At 47.9% G+C, this 15,000-nt stretch overlaps 1 protein-coding gene across 1 annotated transcript in view; it reads right to left on the minus strand.

Moving 5' to 3' along the window:
- The window catches only part of man1a1 (mannosidase, alpha, class 1A, member 1), a gene marked incomplete at its 3' end in the record, with an annotated part of 483,045 nt that overhangs the window by 183,849 nt on the left and 284,196 nt on the right, over positions 1 to 15,000 (minus strand).

Here is a 15,000-nt window from a genome sequence, read left to right on the forward strand (position 1 = left end):
ATTTGCACCTCTTGTTGTATAGAACCTGCAGGGGGGGTAGTGCAATACCCGTGGTACGCTCGGCTGAGCGCACCACTTTCTGTAGGGCCTTCTTGTCCTGTGCCGTGCTGTTTCCATACCAGGCAGTGATGTTTCCGGTCAGGATGCTCTCTACAGCTCCTGAGTAGAAGGACTGGAGTATCTTCCCCGATACTCTGAACTTCCTTAACTGTCTCAGGTGGTAGAGACGCTGTTTCGCCTTCTTTACTACTGTGCCTATGTGTGTTGACCATGTCAGGTCCTCTGAGATGTGGACCCCCAGGTACTTGAAGCTGCTCACCCTGTCCACGGTAGCCCCGTTTATCATCAGTGGTGTGTGTGTCTCCTGCTGTCCTCTCCTATAATCCACGATCAGTTCCTTGGTTTTGCCAATGTTCAGGAGCAGGCTGTTGTGTGATAGATAGATAGAGGGAGAGAGAGAGACACACACACACACACTACGAGGACCACAATGGAAATAAGTCTGACTTTATTGTGTGATAATTCCTCAAGCAATGCAATGTATGTGATGGTTGTGGCCCAATTGGGTTTTAAATCCTGTGTATTTGTAACATCTGTTTAAATAAATTCACACACACACACACACACACACACACACACACACACACACACACACACACACACACACACACACACACACACACACACACACACACACACACACACACACACACACACACACACACACACACACACACACACACACACACACACACACACAGAGACAGAGAGATAGACAGATATATAGAGCGATAGAGAGACACACACACACAGAGATAGCGAGACGGAGAGAAATAAAGAGAGACAGAGGGAGAGAGAGAGAGTAAGAAAGAGAAATAAGACGTGTCCCTACTGAAGGTCAGGTAGAACACTCTGCTCCAGCGGCAGTTAAACTGGGCCACGCAGTGAGTAGAGAGAGTGAAGTGTCCTCCAGCAGCTGTTAAACTGGGCCACGCAGTGAGTAGAGAGTGAAGTGTCCTCCAGCAGCAGTTAAACTGGGCCATGCAGTGAGTAGAGAGAGTGAAGTGTCCTCCAGCAGCTGTTAAACTGGGCCACGCAGTGAGTAGAGAGTGAAGTGTCCTCCAGCAGCTGTTAAACTGGGCCACGCAGTGAGTAGAGAGTGAAGTGTCCTCCAGCAGCTGTTAAACTGGGCCACGCAGTGAGTAGAGAGTGAAGTGTCCTCCAGCAGCTGTTAACCCTTAGAAGTCAACGGGGCCCTATTGCCTCCCGTGGGCGGAGAACAAAAGAATTAGAATCTCTCACAAATGCTCAGGAAGTCCCGTTTTTCAAAAATCTGTAAAAATAGCACAAAGACAATTTCGAGTGCATAATAGTGTAATCTATATGTATCCTTACTTGCTAAACATAATACGACTTGTAAATATGTTTAATTCTTGCTCAATTGTATAGTTCTAAATATCCCTGTATTCCCCCGAAACTACAACGCGTCACGTACATGCACGCGCGCACACACACACAGCGCATAGGTGTTAATCACTGAGTGATCTAATATGCATATTCTTCAGCGCGAGAGGGGGGGGGGGTTGTGTTTCTCACTGTCTGTCGTTGATAATATAATCTGAAGAGGTCCTGCATTATTATTATTATCATTCTCGAGAATACACGCGGACCCGACGGAACGTTAACTTATGAATAAAAAGTAGTCTAACATGCTTTTCATCCTCGCCCGTGTATATACCCACGTCGCGCTAAAACATCAACTACTGTATGAGTAGAGACAGAGTGCTTGTGTGTACGAGTTATGATGAGTTATCTCGCAGTTTTCTAGAGTAGAAAGGTGCGCCCAGTAGAACACACACACACACAGAAGGAATTTCTTGTACAGCGAGTTGGGCGTTTTATTTATTTTATCACTTGTAGGCTACCATAGCGAAGGCTCATGGCAGCAACGTTAGTGGTTGAAACGTGATTCGAGAGTGATACCAAGTGGAAGGAAATATATCCTGTCATCAGTGCGTATAGCAGGTATCCTCGAAATTCTCCGCTATCTCCTCTGCAAGCTCCTGTCTGTCCGCCTGCACTGCTCCAACTGCCTGTGTCTGTCTACTGCTTTGGTCCAATCATATTCAGAGTCCCGTCAGAATCCCGCCCCCCCCACCCACAGTCTGCGAATCAGAGGCAGAGTAGGGGCGGGTCTTCACGAAATGCGTGTTGTCTCTTTCAACGGGTCGGAGTCAGAGCGAGAGTTGACAGCGCATATACAGGTAGTCTAATCTGCAGGTACTGTAGCGAGTAGCATAGTTTTGCCAGCAGGCAGTTAGTAGAAAAATATGGCATGTTCAAAGATGGCCAGTAAAATAAAAGTCAACAGTGAAAATCGCTGCAATAATAAATAATTAATTCTTTCTTTCTTTCTTTCTTTCTTTCTCTCTTTCTCTCTTTCTCTCTTCTCTTCTCCTCTTTCTCTCTTTCTCTCTTTCTCTCTCTCTCTCTCTCTCTCTCTCTCTCTCTCTCTCTCTCTCTCTCTCTCTCTCTCCTCTCTCTCTCTCTCTCTCTCTCATTCTAGAGAAATACAACCACAAATTGTTATTGGTTTGCTTCTTTTTCTTACAGTACTATATATACTGTACTTTACTGTATATACTGTACCATCCACTGTACTGAAACATCTCAATATAAGTAATCATGGTATGCTGCAAAAGGTGATATGGTATGTGATATGGTACAGTACTGTAAATACCATCTCTCTCTCTATCTCTCTCTCTCTCTCTCTCTGGCTTTATTGAGGAAGGGCACACCTCTATCAGCTGAGTAACAATGTTCATCAAAGTGTTGAGTGCTACAGTGTAGGTTAGTATATTAGGACAAGTGCATACCTACATGTATGACCTATATCTATCTACTACTTTTGGATATGAGCATTTTTTCAATACCCAACTATGTAGTGGCCGCTTGTCGCTAGGCTAGGCCTCCTGCTGGGTCCATTCACTGGAATAACAAAGGAATGACTGGGCCTTTGCTCCAGGTGTGAAATGGTTCTAGTGACAATGATCACATTGAATTCTGGGAGTGTAGTTCTCTCATCAGATAGCTGAATGAACTTGGATCTAGTTCAAAGTCCTATACTGAAAAGGTGTTAGGATTTTACCAGAATGTTTGATAGGACATTGATTGAAAACTATCGTCTCAAATTTGACAATTGATGGCTTATTTTGAAGGTATGAATCTGTAATTTTATATTATGTAACAAAAAAAAAGGGGGAAATTCTCAGGAGGAGGAGCTATTTAGGTTAGACTTCTAAGGGTTAAACTGGGCCACGCAGTGAGTAGAGAGAGTGAAGTGTCCTCCAGCAGCTGTTAAACTGGGCCACGCAGTGAGTAGAGAGTGAAGTGTCCTCCGGCAGCTGTTAAACTGGGCCACGCAGTGAGTAGAGAGTGAAGTGTCCTCCAGCAGCTGTTAAACTGGGCCACGCAGTGAGTAGAGAGTGAAGTGTCCTCCAGCAGCTGTTAAACTGGGCCACGCAGTGAGTAGAGAGTGAAGTGTCCTCCAGCAGCTGTTAAACTGGGCCACGCAGTGAGTAGAGAGTGAAGTGTCCTCCAGCAGCTGTTAAACTGGGCCACGCAGTGAGTAGAGAGAGTGAAGTGTCCTCCAGCAGCTGTTAAACTGGGCCACGCAGTGAGTAGAGAGAGTGAAGTGTCCTCCAGCAGCTGTTAAACTGGGCCACGCAGTGAGTAGAGAGAGTGAAGTGTCCTCCAGCAGCTGTTAAACTGGGCCACGCAGTGAGTAGAGAGTGAAGTGTCCTCCAGCAGCTGTTAAACTGGGCCATGCAGTGAGTAGAGAGTGAAGTGTCCTCCAGCAGCTGTTAAACTGGGCCACGCAGTGAGTAGAGAGTGAAGTGTCCTGCAGCAGCTGTTAAACTGGGCCACGCAGTGAGTAGAGAGAGTGAAGTGTCCTCCAGCAGCTGTTAAACTGGGCCACGCAGTGAGTAGAGAGAGTGAAGTGTCCTCCAGCAGCTGTTAAACTGGGCCACGCAGTGAGTAGAGAGTGAAGTGTCCTCCAGCAGCTGTTAAACTGGGCCATGCAGTGAGTAGAGAGTGAAGTGTCCTCCAGCAGCTGTTAAACTGGGCCACGCAGTGAGTAGAGAGAGTGAAGTGTCCTCCAGCAGCTGTTAAACTGGGCCACGCAGTGAGTAGAGAGTGAAGTGTCCTCCAGCAGCTGTTAAACTGGGCCACGCAGTGAGTAGAGAGTGAAGTGTCGTCCAGCAGCTGTTAAACTGGGCCACGCAGTGAGTAGAGAGTGAAGTGTCCTCCAGCAGCTGTTAAACTGGGCCATGCAGTGAGTAGAGAGTGAAGTGTCGTCCAGCAGCTGTTAAACTGGGCCACGCAGTGAGTAGAGAGAGTGAAGTGTCCTCCAGCAGCTGTTAAACTGGGCCACGCAGTGAGTAGAGAGAGTGAAGTGTCCTCCAGCAGCTGTTAAACTGGGCCACGCAGTGAGTAGAGAGTGAAGTGTCCTCCAGCAGCTGTTAAACTGGGCCACGCAGTGAGTAGAGAGAGTGAAGTGTCCTCCAGCAGCTGTTAAACTGGGCCACGCAGTGAGTAGAGAGTGAAGTGTCCTCCAGCAGCTGTTAAACTGGGCCATGCAGTGAGTAGAGAGTGAAGTGTCCTCCAGCAGCTGTTAAACTGGGCCACGCAGTGAGTAGAGAGAGTGAAGTGTCCTCCAGCAGCTGTTAAACTGGGCCACGCAGTGAGTAGAGAGAGTGAAGTGTCCTCCAGCAGCTGTTAAACTGGGCCACGCAGTGAGTAGAGAGTGAAGTGTCCTCCAGCAGCTGTTAAACTGGGCCACGCAGTGAGTAGAGAGTGAAGTGTCCTCCAGCAGCTGTTAAACTGGGCCACGCAGTGAGTAGAGAGTGAAGTGTCCTCCAGCAGCTGTTAAACTGGGCCACGCAGTGAGTAGAGAGAGTGAAGTGTCCTCCAGCAGCTGTTAAACTGGGCCACGCAGTGAGTAGAGAGAGTGAAGTGTCCTCCAGCAGCTGTTAAACTGGGCCACGCAGTGAGTAGAGAGAGTGAAGTGTCCTCCAGCAGCTGTTAAACTGGGCCACGCAGTGAGTAGAGAGAGTGAAGTGTCCTCCAGCAGCTGTTAAACTGGGCCATGCAGTGAGTAGAGAGAGTGAAGTGTCCTCCAGCAGCTGTTAAACTGGGCCACGCAGTGAGTAGAGAGTGAAGTGTCCTCCAGCAGCTGTTAAACTGGGCCATGCAGTGAGTAGAGAGTGAAGTGTCCTCCAGCAGCTGTTAAACTGGGCCACGCAGTGAGTAGAGAGTGAAGTGTCCTCCAGCAGCTGTTAAACTGGGCCACGCAGTGAGTAGAGAGTGAAGTGTCCTCCAGCAGCTGTTAAACTGGGCCACGCAGTGAGTAGAGAGTGAAGTGTCCTCCAGCAGCTGTTAAACTGGGCCACGCAGTGAGTAGAGAGTGAAGTGTCCTCCAGCAGCTGTTAAACTGGGCCACGCAGTGAGTAGAGAGAGTGAAGTGTCCTCCAGCAGCTGTTAAACTGGGCCACGCAGTGAGTAGAGAGTGAAGTGTCCTCCAGCAGCTGTTAAACTGGGCCACGCAGTGAGTAGAGAGTGAAGTGTCCTCCAGCAGCTGTTAAACTGGGCCACGCAGTGAGTAGAGAGAGTGAAGTGTCCTCCAGCAGCTGTTAAACTGGGCCACGCAGTGAGTAGAGAGTGAAGTGTCCTCCAGCAGCTGTTAAACTGGGCCATGCAGTGAGTAGAGAGTGAAGTGTCCTCCAGCAGCTGTTAAACTGGGCCACGCAGTGAGTAGAGAGTGAAGTGTCCTCCAGCAGCTGTTAAACTGGGCCACGCAGTGAGTAGAGAGTGAAGTGTCCTCCAGCAGCTGTTAAACTGGGCCACGCAGTGAGTAGAGAGAGTGAAGTGTCCTCCAGCAGCTGTTAAACTGGACCACGCAGTGAGTAGAGAGTGAAGTGTCCTCCAGCAGCTGTTAAACTGGGCCACGCAGTGAGTAGAGAGTGAAGTGTCCTCCAGCAGCTGTTAAACTGGGCCACGCAGTGAGTAGAGAGTGAAGTGTCCTCCAGCAGCTGTTAAACTGGGCCACGCAGTGAGTAGAGAGTGAAGTGTCCTCCAGCAGCTGTTAAACTGGGCCATGCAGTGAGTAGAGAGAGTGAAGTGTCCTCCAGCAGCTGTTAAACTGGGCCACGCAGTGAGTAGAGAGTGAAGTGTCCTCCAGCAGCTGTTAAACTGGGCCACGCAGTGAGTAGAGAGTGAAGTGTCCTCCAGCGGCTGTTAAACTGGGCCACGCAGTGAGTAGAGAGTGAAGTGTCCTCCAGCAGCTGTTAAACTGGGCCACGCAGTGAGTAGAGAGTGAAGTGTCCTCCAGCAGCAGTTAAACTGGGCCATGCAGTGAGTAGAGAGTGAAGTGTCCTCCAGCAGCTGTTAAACTGGGCCACGCAGTGAGTAGAGAGTGAAGTGTCCTCCAGCAGCTGTTAAACTGGGCCACGCAGTGAGTAGAGAGTGAAGTGTCCTCCAGCAGCTGTTAAACTGGGCCACGCAGTGAGTAGAGAGTGAAGTGTCCTCCAGCAGCTGTTAAACTGGGCCATGCAGTGAGTAGAGAGTGAAGTGTCCTCCAGCAGCTGTTAAACTGGGCCACGCAGTGAGTAGAGAGAGTGAAGTGTCCTCCAGCAGCTGTTAAACTGGGCCACGCAGTGAGTAGAGAGAGTGAAGTGTCCTCCAGCAGCTGTTAAACTGGGCCATGCAGTGAGTAGAGAGTGAAGTGTCCTCCAGCAGCTGTTAAACTGGGCCACGCAGTGAGTAGAGAGTGAAGTGTCCTCCAGCAGCTGTTAAACTGGGCCACGCAGTGAGTAGAGAGAGTGAAGTGTCCTCCAGCAGCAGTTAAACTGGGCCACGCAGTGAGTAGAGAGTGAAGTGTCCTCCAGCAGCTGTTAAACTGGGCCACGCAGTGAGTAGAGAGTGAAGTGTCCTCCAGCAGCTGTTAAACTGGGCCACGCAGTGAGTAGAGAGAGTGAAGTGTCCTCCAGCAGCTGTTAAACTGGGCCACGCAGTGAGTAGAGAGAGTGAAGTGTCCTCCAGCAGCTGTTAAACTGGGCCACGCAGTGAGTAGAGAGTGAAGTGTCCTCCAGCAGCTGTTAAACTGGGCCACGCAGTGAGTAGAGAGTGAAGTGTCCTCCAGCAGCTGTTAAACTGGGCCACGCAGTGAGTAGAGAGTGAAGTGTCCTCCAGCAGCTGTTAAACTGGGCCACGCAGTGAGTAGAGAGTGAAGTGTCCTCCAGCAGCTGTTAAACTGGGCCACACAGTGAGTAGAGAGTGAAGTGTCCTCCAGCAGCTGCAACACCAACACGTTTATGAACCACAGAGGAGAGAGGAGTGTATCACACTATTAACCAAACTGTGAGATGTATAGGGCTCATGTACTATCTATTAATTCCTTTTCACAAATGGTTTAATCAGTATATCCGTGTCTGTGTCTGAGGAAAAAAACGTTAGCCTTGTTAAACGAGACGGACTGGTCTACGGAGGAGACTGGGGCTGACGCAGGCCGATCGGGGAACCCCTCGCGTCACGGAACGCACGTATGCCCATATATGGACTAAGAAGGGAGAGGTTCAAAATGTCCGTTAGCCTCATCTGAATCAGACGGATAAAGCGATGGTTTTATCCAGATTATTGGATTATTGACACTTACACTAAATCTATGAATGTAGCTACTTAACTGGGGATTACAGATACAGGAATATAAGCAGGACGTTCGGTTACGATAGTTAACCTCACCTTGAACTCCCCGTTATTCCCAGGTCAACTGGGCATGTGTCAACCCCCAGTCCTGTCGCAGCTGCACAATCTCTGAAAAAGTTGGGACAAATTTCCAAAAATTTTCGAAAGGGGCCGAACTACACCCATTAGCAGTGATATAAGGACCATATACCATAGCCTGTCGTGAGCTATTGCTTAAATAGGCCCCGTCCATTCCTGCCGTTTCCTTTAACAATGGTCCTTGAGGTACAGCGGCTGGGTGGCGCAGCGGAGATTGCGCTCGTCACCAATGCAAGAGACTCCGGTATCGAATCCCAGTCTCAGCATTGCCTTCGGCTTGGGCCGGCCGTTGTACTGGCTCATTTGGCAGAGTCGGCGGGTGGAAGTCGATGGGTGGTGATCTGGACGTTGTGGACAGCGACTCCTACAGGTCGGCTGGGGGACGCCTGCACAGCAGAGACAGGAAATGGCGGGGGTAGTGTGAGCCTCCCACCCGTTACTCCTCGCCAATGAGAGTCCGCGCTGGCAGGTGAAAAGATGTACCGGAGGGGACACGTGATGCAAGGCTTCTATCCTCCCTACAACCGACCAGTGGGGGGCATATGCGAGCAACGTTCAAGACAGGGGAGGGGAGAATTGGAAAAAAGTGGGGAGAAAAATAGAAAAATAAGGAGAAAAAGTGGATAAAAAAAAAAAATAGTCCTTGAGCATTTCCTATGCTTCATATAACAGCATGACGTGTTGGAACTAGTCCCAAAGTGACGTAGTCACTAAGCTCTGGGTCTTGTTCAAGCATAGGAAATGCTCAAGGCACGTGTTTTCAGCTTATTAGCCTGCTGGCTACAACGGTGGTCAATCATTTACGCCATCAGCGGTGACTGGTCAGTTCAGGACCGTTTACAACCAGACGTGGTCACTCGTCGGAACGGCTTGTCAAATGACGCTCGCCGGATATTTTGTCTTGTAACTCGAGACCCGAAGCACGCAATAGGTTGAGTGTGGTGACGATCGAAAGGCGGCAAATTCTACTTTCAAACAATGAGGTCGATCGCCGAAAAATTCAGGCCGGAGCCGGCAGACGAGTGCAAAGTGCTGCGACGTGCGTGCGAGTGTGTGACGGCCCACCTCCGGGCCGTCCGATGCTTAAGAGGTTGAAATTAAGCTCACTACACCCTCTAAAAGACAGTAATGTCGGCCATGAACGTGGCCCTCTGAGGGTTAAAATATTAAAATGTGGTATTGAATGACATATTACATTTTTATATTCCACATTATTCCACAAACAATACAGTAAAGGTATTGCATTTCCGATCGGTAAGGTAACCGCAGGGGTTGTGGGTTCAATGCCCTCATAGCAATGGTATGTGTAAAGGTGAACATTGGAGTAACTATCTTCCATGTGTGCTCTTGTGATTTACAGAGCACTCCTCTGACACACACACACACACACACACACACACACACACACACACACACACACACACACACACACACACACACACACACACACACACACACACACACACACACACACGAGTGCGCCTCTCAATCTGTGACAGGATCTGATGAACAAACACCACTCACTTGGGAGTATCGAGTGCTCACATCGATCACCTACTGTCAGTATGGGAGGCACACACACACGCACACACACACACACACACACACACACACACACACACACACACCACAATCTGTCAAGTTATCATAAAGCACAACAGAGACAATTTTGTGAATTCTTCTGATCAAGGAGACCTACTGGTGACCATTATCACTGTGATGCTGGTCTGGCAGGTCTTTCCCAGATAACTAGTGTGTGTGCCACCGTTAAAAGCCTATGGAGATGTTTACCTTCTTTGCAGGGCTATAACTTTTAAAATTGTATTGCTATATTGACATTATCTATCGTTCAGGATGTGGGAACGTTATACTTTTTCATTCATACATTGTTGTGTTAATACCTTCGAGAATATAAGTATGTTTTTAATCTTTTCTGCTGTAATTCCAAAAACGCTAGTTATAGGCCCAAACGTATGATAGATTATCGATTGCCGTTTCTTTCCCATACACGCTATATTAAAAAATTCAAATGTATATGATCGGTATACATTATGCTTCATCATGCGTGAAGTATAGGGGGGGGGGGGGGTCGTTTATAATTCCTTGATCATCAGTAACGGCTTTATGTAGTATGGGTGATATATTGATCGGATGGTTTGCAGTGAAATGAATAAACAATCGGGCTGAAAATAACGTTATATTCCCCTTACCGTGGGCCGATGAGACTGGTGGTGAAATATCCCAATTATTCGACGCCGATCACCTAGGTCCATTTCCGGTTTGTATGGCGCAATAAACGCCGAAATCATATCGATTATTAAGTTTAGAAAGCAATCCATATGTACTATAGTGTCTGTCAGGAGTCCCGTAGCGAGATGTGACTGCCGGAGGAATTTCATCGATGCACCGATGACACTTCCGGTTTTTGCGAGAGTGTAACTCGCCCGACCATCCACCAGGCGGCGGTATTGAGCTGTTGCAGTCCCATCTAGGGTCCAGCTAGGGCATCGGGGGTTGGCTGGATGAATTATGAATGCCATGGCGAAAAAATGAAATATTGATCTCAAAAACGCTGTACAGCGATCTTGGCAGACAACGCATGGCGGGCAATGACACTGGAAAGCGTTTCCGGCGCTGGATGTGTTAAGGCATGAAGGCATTACTTTTTCTAAGGAGATTACTTTTCTAAAGAGATTACTTTAAAGGGGAACTATTTTACTATTTCTTTCACTATTTGGGCACTTTTACACAATTCCTGTGAGTCTATGGAACACATCTGTAATATATATATTTTTTTTTATTCATTGTTTTGTATTTCTAATCAAGTCCTCAAAAACAGAATTTTTCTACCTCAAGATCTCGAGCTGTTTTGAGCCTGGGCTCCTAAACCACTGCGCAGCGTCGTCTTCGCCTGAACATTAACATGCAGCGGAGTCTCTCTGACATCACATATAGGGCACATTTTCAAATGACTCAGTTCAGTGAGGGTGAATATTGTGAGAGGAGAATTGGAAGAATGCGCCAATATGAGAATTTTGAGACATAGATCATATTAATATAAGCTCACATAGCTAGGGAACAATGCTAAACACTCAAAAAGGCCATTTATAAGATAGTTCCCCTTTAAGAGTTGACAGGGGAACTGAGGAAACACTTTATAAGACAAAGGCCATTTATTTTATTTATTTAACGAGGTAAGTCAAATTAAATACTTCATCTGAACCTTAAAAATGATCACCTCGCCCCTCTGCCTACACACATTATCCTGAAAAACTAGGCATTATAAGATTTCCCTATTCCCCCATGGCGTGGCAGTGCTGACTTGGCAGGAATTTGACAGTCATCTCTTCTGACTGTACTGCTGACTGCTGAGGAAGATGAGAGAGACTAGGGCAAGGCTAAGAGAATCATTAAGGACTCCAGTCACCCGAACAACTGCCTCTTTGAACTGCTGCGGTCAGGCAAGCGATACAGGAGTCTCAAGGCGAGCACAGAAAGACTCAGAAGAAGCTTCTATCCCCAGGCCATCAGGCTGCTAAACGAACAATGACCACTACACAACAACCATCAAACGCACATAGCACACACACACACTCACTTTAAACAAACACACTGTAGCACCCACTCCCCACACTTTATATTTATTGATAAAGGATTTGCACTACAACTCGTACACCTTACTGTAAATTGTACCTAAATTGTACCTCATCCCATTTCTGCTTTGCACTATATAGTATTGTATATTAGTACACTGCATAGTATTGTATATTATATGGTAACTCAGTTACGTCTATTCTGCATCGAACATTGTACATATGTATATACTGAACACTGTGACCTCATTTTCTATTCTAATTTACATGCTATACTATGTTATTTGATACTTATCTTGTCTAGCACAGTCTCTGGAGCGTGCTGCGTAACAGTAAGAAGCATTTTGTATAAAAGTATTCTGTACTTCTGTATGACAACTATTAAAGAAACTTGAAACTTGAGAGAGAGAGAGAGAGAGAGAGAGAGAGAGAGAGAGAGAGAGAGAGAGAGAGAGAGAGAGAGAGAGAGAGAGAGAGAGAGAGAGAGAGAGATAGAGAGAGATAGAGAGAGAGAGGGGGGGGGTGGAGACAGAGGGAGAGAAAGAGACAGGGAGAGAGGGAGAGAAAGATGGAGAGAGAGAGATATATAGAGAGAGAGAGAGATAGAGATAGAGAGAGAGAGAGAGAGAGAGAGAGAGAGAGAGAGAGAGAGAGAGAGAGAGAGAGAGAGAGAGGGGGGGGGGTGGAGACAGAGGGAACGAGAGAGAGAGAGGGGGGGTGGAGACAGAGGGAGAGACAGATATATAGAGAGAAAGAGAGGCAGAGGGAGAGGTAGAGAAAGAGACAGAGGGAAAGATACAGATAGAAAGAGATAGGGAGAAAGAGACAGGGAGAGAGGGAGAGAAAGAGGGATAGATAGATGGAGAGATAGAGGGAGAGTGAGAGAGACAGAGGGATAGAGACAGATAGAAAGAGACAGGGAGGGGGCGGCTAAGTGGCGCAGTGGGTAAGGCGCTCGCCACTAGTGCAGGAGATGCTGGGTTCGAGCCCAGCTCTCGGCATTGCTACCAGCTTGCCTGGTCGTTCATACTAACACAATTGGCAGTGTTAGGGGTGGGAAAGCTGGTGGGTGGGTCCTGGTCGTTGTAAACAGCGACTCCTACAGTTCGGTCGGGGCGCAGCCTGCTCAGCGAGGAAAGGATCTAAGGGGGGTAGTGTGATCCTTCCACACGTTACACCCTCTCAGTGAGAGTCCGCGCTGCCAGGTGAAAAGAAGCGGTTGATTGGCTACACGTGTCGGAGGAAGCATGTGATAATTGTGATAGCCTCCACTCTCCCAGACCGACCGTAGGGGGTAGGTGCGCAGCGACCAGGAAGGGGATTGGGAATTGGCATAACGACTAACATTGGGATGGGAGAAAAACGGAGGAAAAAGGAGGGGGAAAAAGATAAAAAAAAAGAAGAAAAAAAAGAAAGAGACAGCGGGAGAGAGAGAGGGAGAGAGGGATAGAGACAGAAGGAGAGAGACAGAGAGGGGGAGACATCGGGATAGAGGGAGATAGAGGGAAAGAGAGAGAGAGTCCCCCATCATGCACCTGGATTTCCCCCGAGGGGATTAATAAAGGAACACTTGACTCGACTCGACTTGATTATTTTAAGCGCCGGCTCAAGTGTGTGTTGTGTGATATGTGTGTTGTGTTGTGTGTTGTGTGTTGTGCGATATGTCACATCTCTGTAAAACACACTCCATGTCATTAATGTGGAAGTGAGGCGCTGACTGTGCAAAAATAATCTTGTGGGGGAAAAAACAGAGGGAAATTCTGGAAGTTTCTTCGTTTCTACTTCAAGCCGTTAGAATGTGGGGCGATTGACCCACATAGTGGGGCGACAGTGGCTCGGGAGGTAGAGCAGTCGTCTGGTAATCCGGGAGGTTCCCGGTTCGATTCCCGCTCCTCCCGGGGTAGCGTGTCGAAGTGTCCTTGAGCAAGACACTTAACCCCTAATTGCTTAACCGATGTGCAGGTCGGCACCTGGCATGGTCGCCTCCGCCCGTCGCTGTGTGAATGTGTCAAATGTGAGGAACAAAATTGTAAAGCGCTTTGGATAAAAGCTGCTATATAAATGCCGCCATTTACCATTTACCAATATAAGAAAAAGAAAAGATGAAATAAAAGTGAGTCAGTGAAAAACCAACGGCCAGGGGTCCCGGGTGCGACTACCAGAAACGTCAGTGGCCAATCAGATCGTAGAACGTCTAGTTTTTTTACCAACGGATTTCCAGTTCCGCATTCGCGTTCTGCGATCTGATTGGCCACTTGACGTTTCTGGTCATGTGACATGTGCGCCCAATCGCGTGACGCGCCCATTTCCGCCTCTAACAGCCTGCAATCTACCTAACGCCTAGTTTATCACTGGTTAAGCTCAGGCGACTCTTTCGAAGTTGGTTAAGGTTAGAGTTTGGAATCAGGGCTGGGGTTCTATCGCCCTGCTCTAAGACAAACTCTAACCTTAACCAACTTCGAAAGAGTGCCTAAGCTTAACCGGTGAAAGAAACAGGCGTCACACGATTGGCGCGACCAGAAACCAGAGACCAGAAGCCAATCAGATCGTAGAACGCGGAACTGGAAATCCGTTGGTAAAAGTAATCAGGCGTCCCGGTTTCGACTCCCGGACGCGGCGACCTTTGCCGAATGTCCTCCTCTATATCTCTCTCCCATCCTTCCTCTCTGCCGGACTTGTATCCGGAAAAAAAGCAATAAAATGCCGAAAACAAATCTTCAAAAATAAATAAATAAATAAAAACAGGCTAGAGCGATGTGCCGTTCAACAGCTCCCAGATAAGTGCTAGAGATAGTCAGAGAGTGTGCCGTCTGACACCAAAGAGCCTGCTCTCGCGCGCACGTCGAGTGTTCATCCAGACAGAGCTCTCTCTCTCTATCCCTCTCTCTCTCTCTCCCAACAACACAGCTTTAAAACACGTCGACTGAGAGGCGCGAGCGAGCGTGCCGATACAAAATCCACAGGAGCTCCTTTCATAACAGCATAGACTCGTTCAAAGGGCTTCAGGCTAACTGGTTACAAAACGGCACAACTAAGGTCATTTCATGATAATGGTGATCCGTAGTCATGGAGACCCGAGGGAGCGGGGGGGGGTCACACAGAGCATGAAACCCTGTCCGCCACAATACTAACATAATGTGATTAGCGTTGGATGAATGGTTATGTCTCCTGATAATACTAGGCCTTTGGGACAATTTGCTGAGTACATACTGTAGCATCGCCGGGTCAGGTCCCCATCTCCCTTCTCGAGAAAGAGCAAGTGGGCTCGGCCAACATTCCCTGGGTAACGATTAAATATTAAAACATTTCTAGCCCTAGGAGTGTTGAGAGGGAAAGAAAGAAACACAGAGAGAGAGAGAGAGAGAGAGAGAGAGAGAGAGAGAGAGAGAGAGAGAGAGAGAGAGAGAGAGAGAGAGAGAGAGAGAGACAGGCACACAGCTGCTGCAAGTTAATACATGGGAGCTTCCTCAAACAGCCATCTGTGCACGAACCCTTACATATGGTAATTAAACATTAAAACACCTGCGGCTTATAGTCCAGTGCGGCTTATATATGTACACATCAT

This window comes from Notolepis coatsorum (assembly GCF_963971535.1).
Source record: "Notolepis coatsorum genome assembly, chromosome: 5".
Taxonomy (NCBI): Eukaryota; Metazoa; Chordata; class Actinopteri; order Aulopiformes; family Paralepididae; genus Notolepis; species Notolepis coatsorum.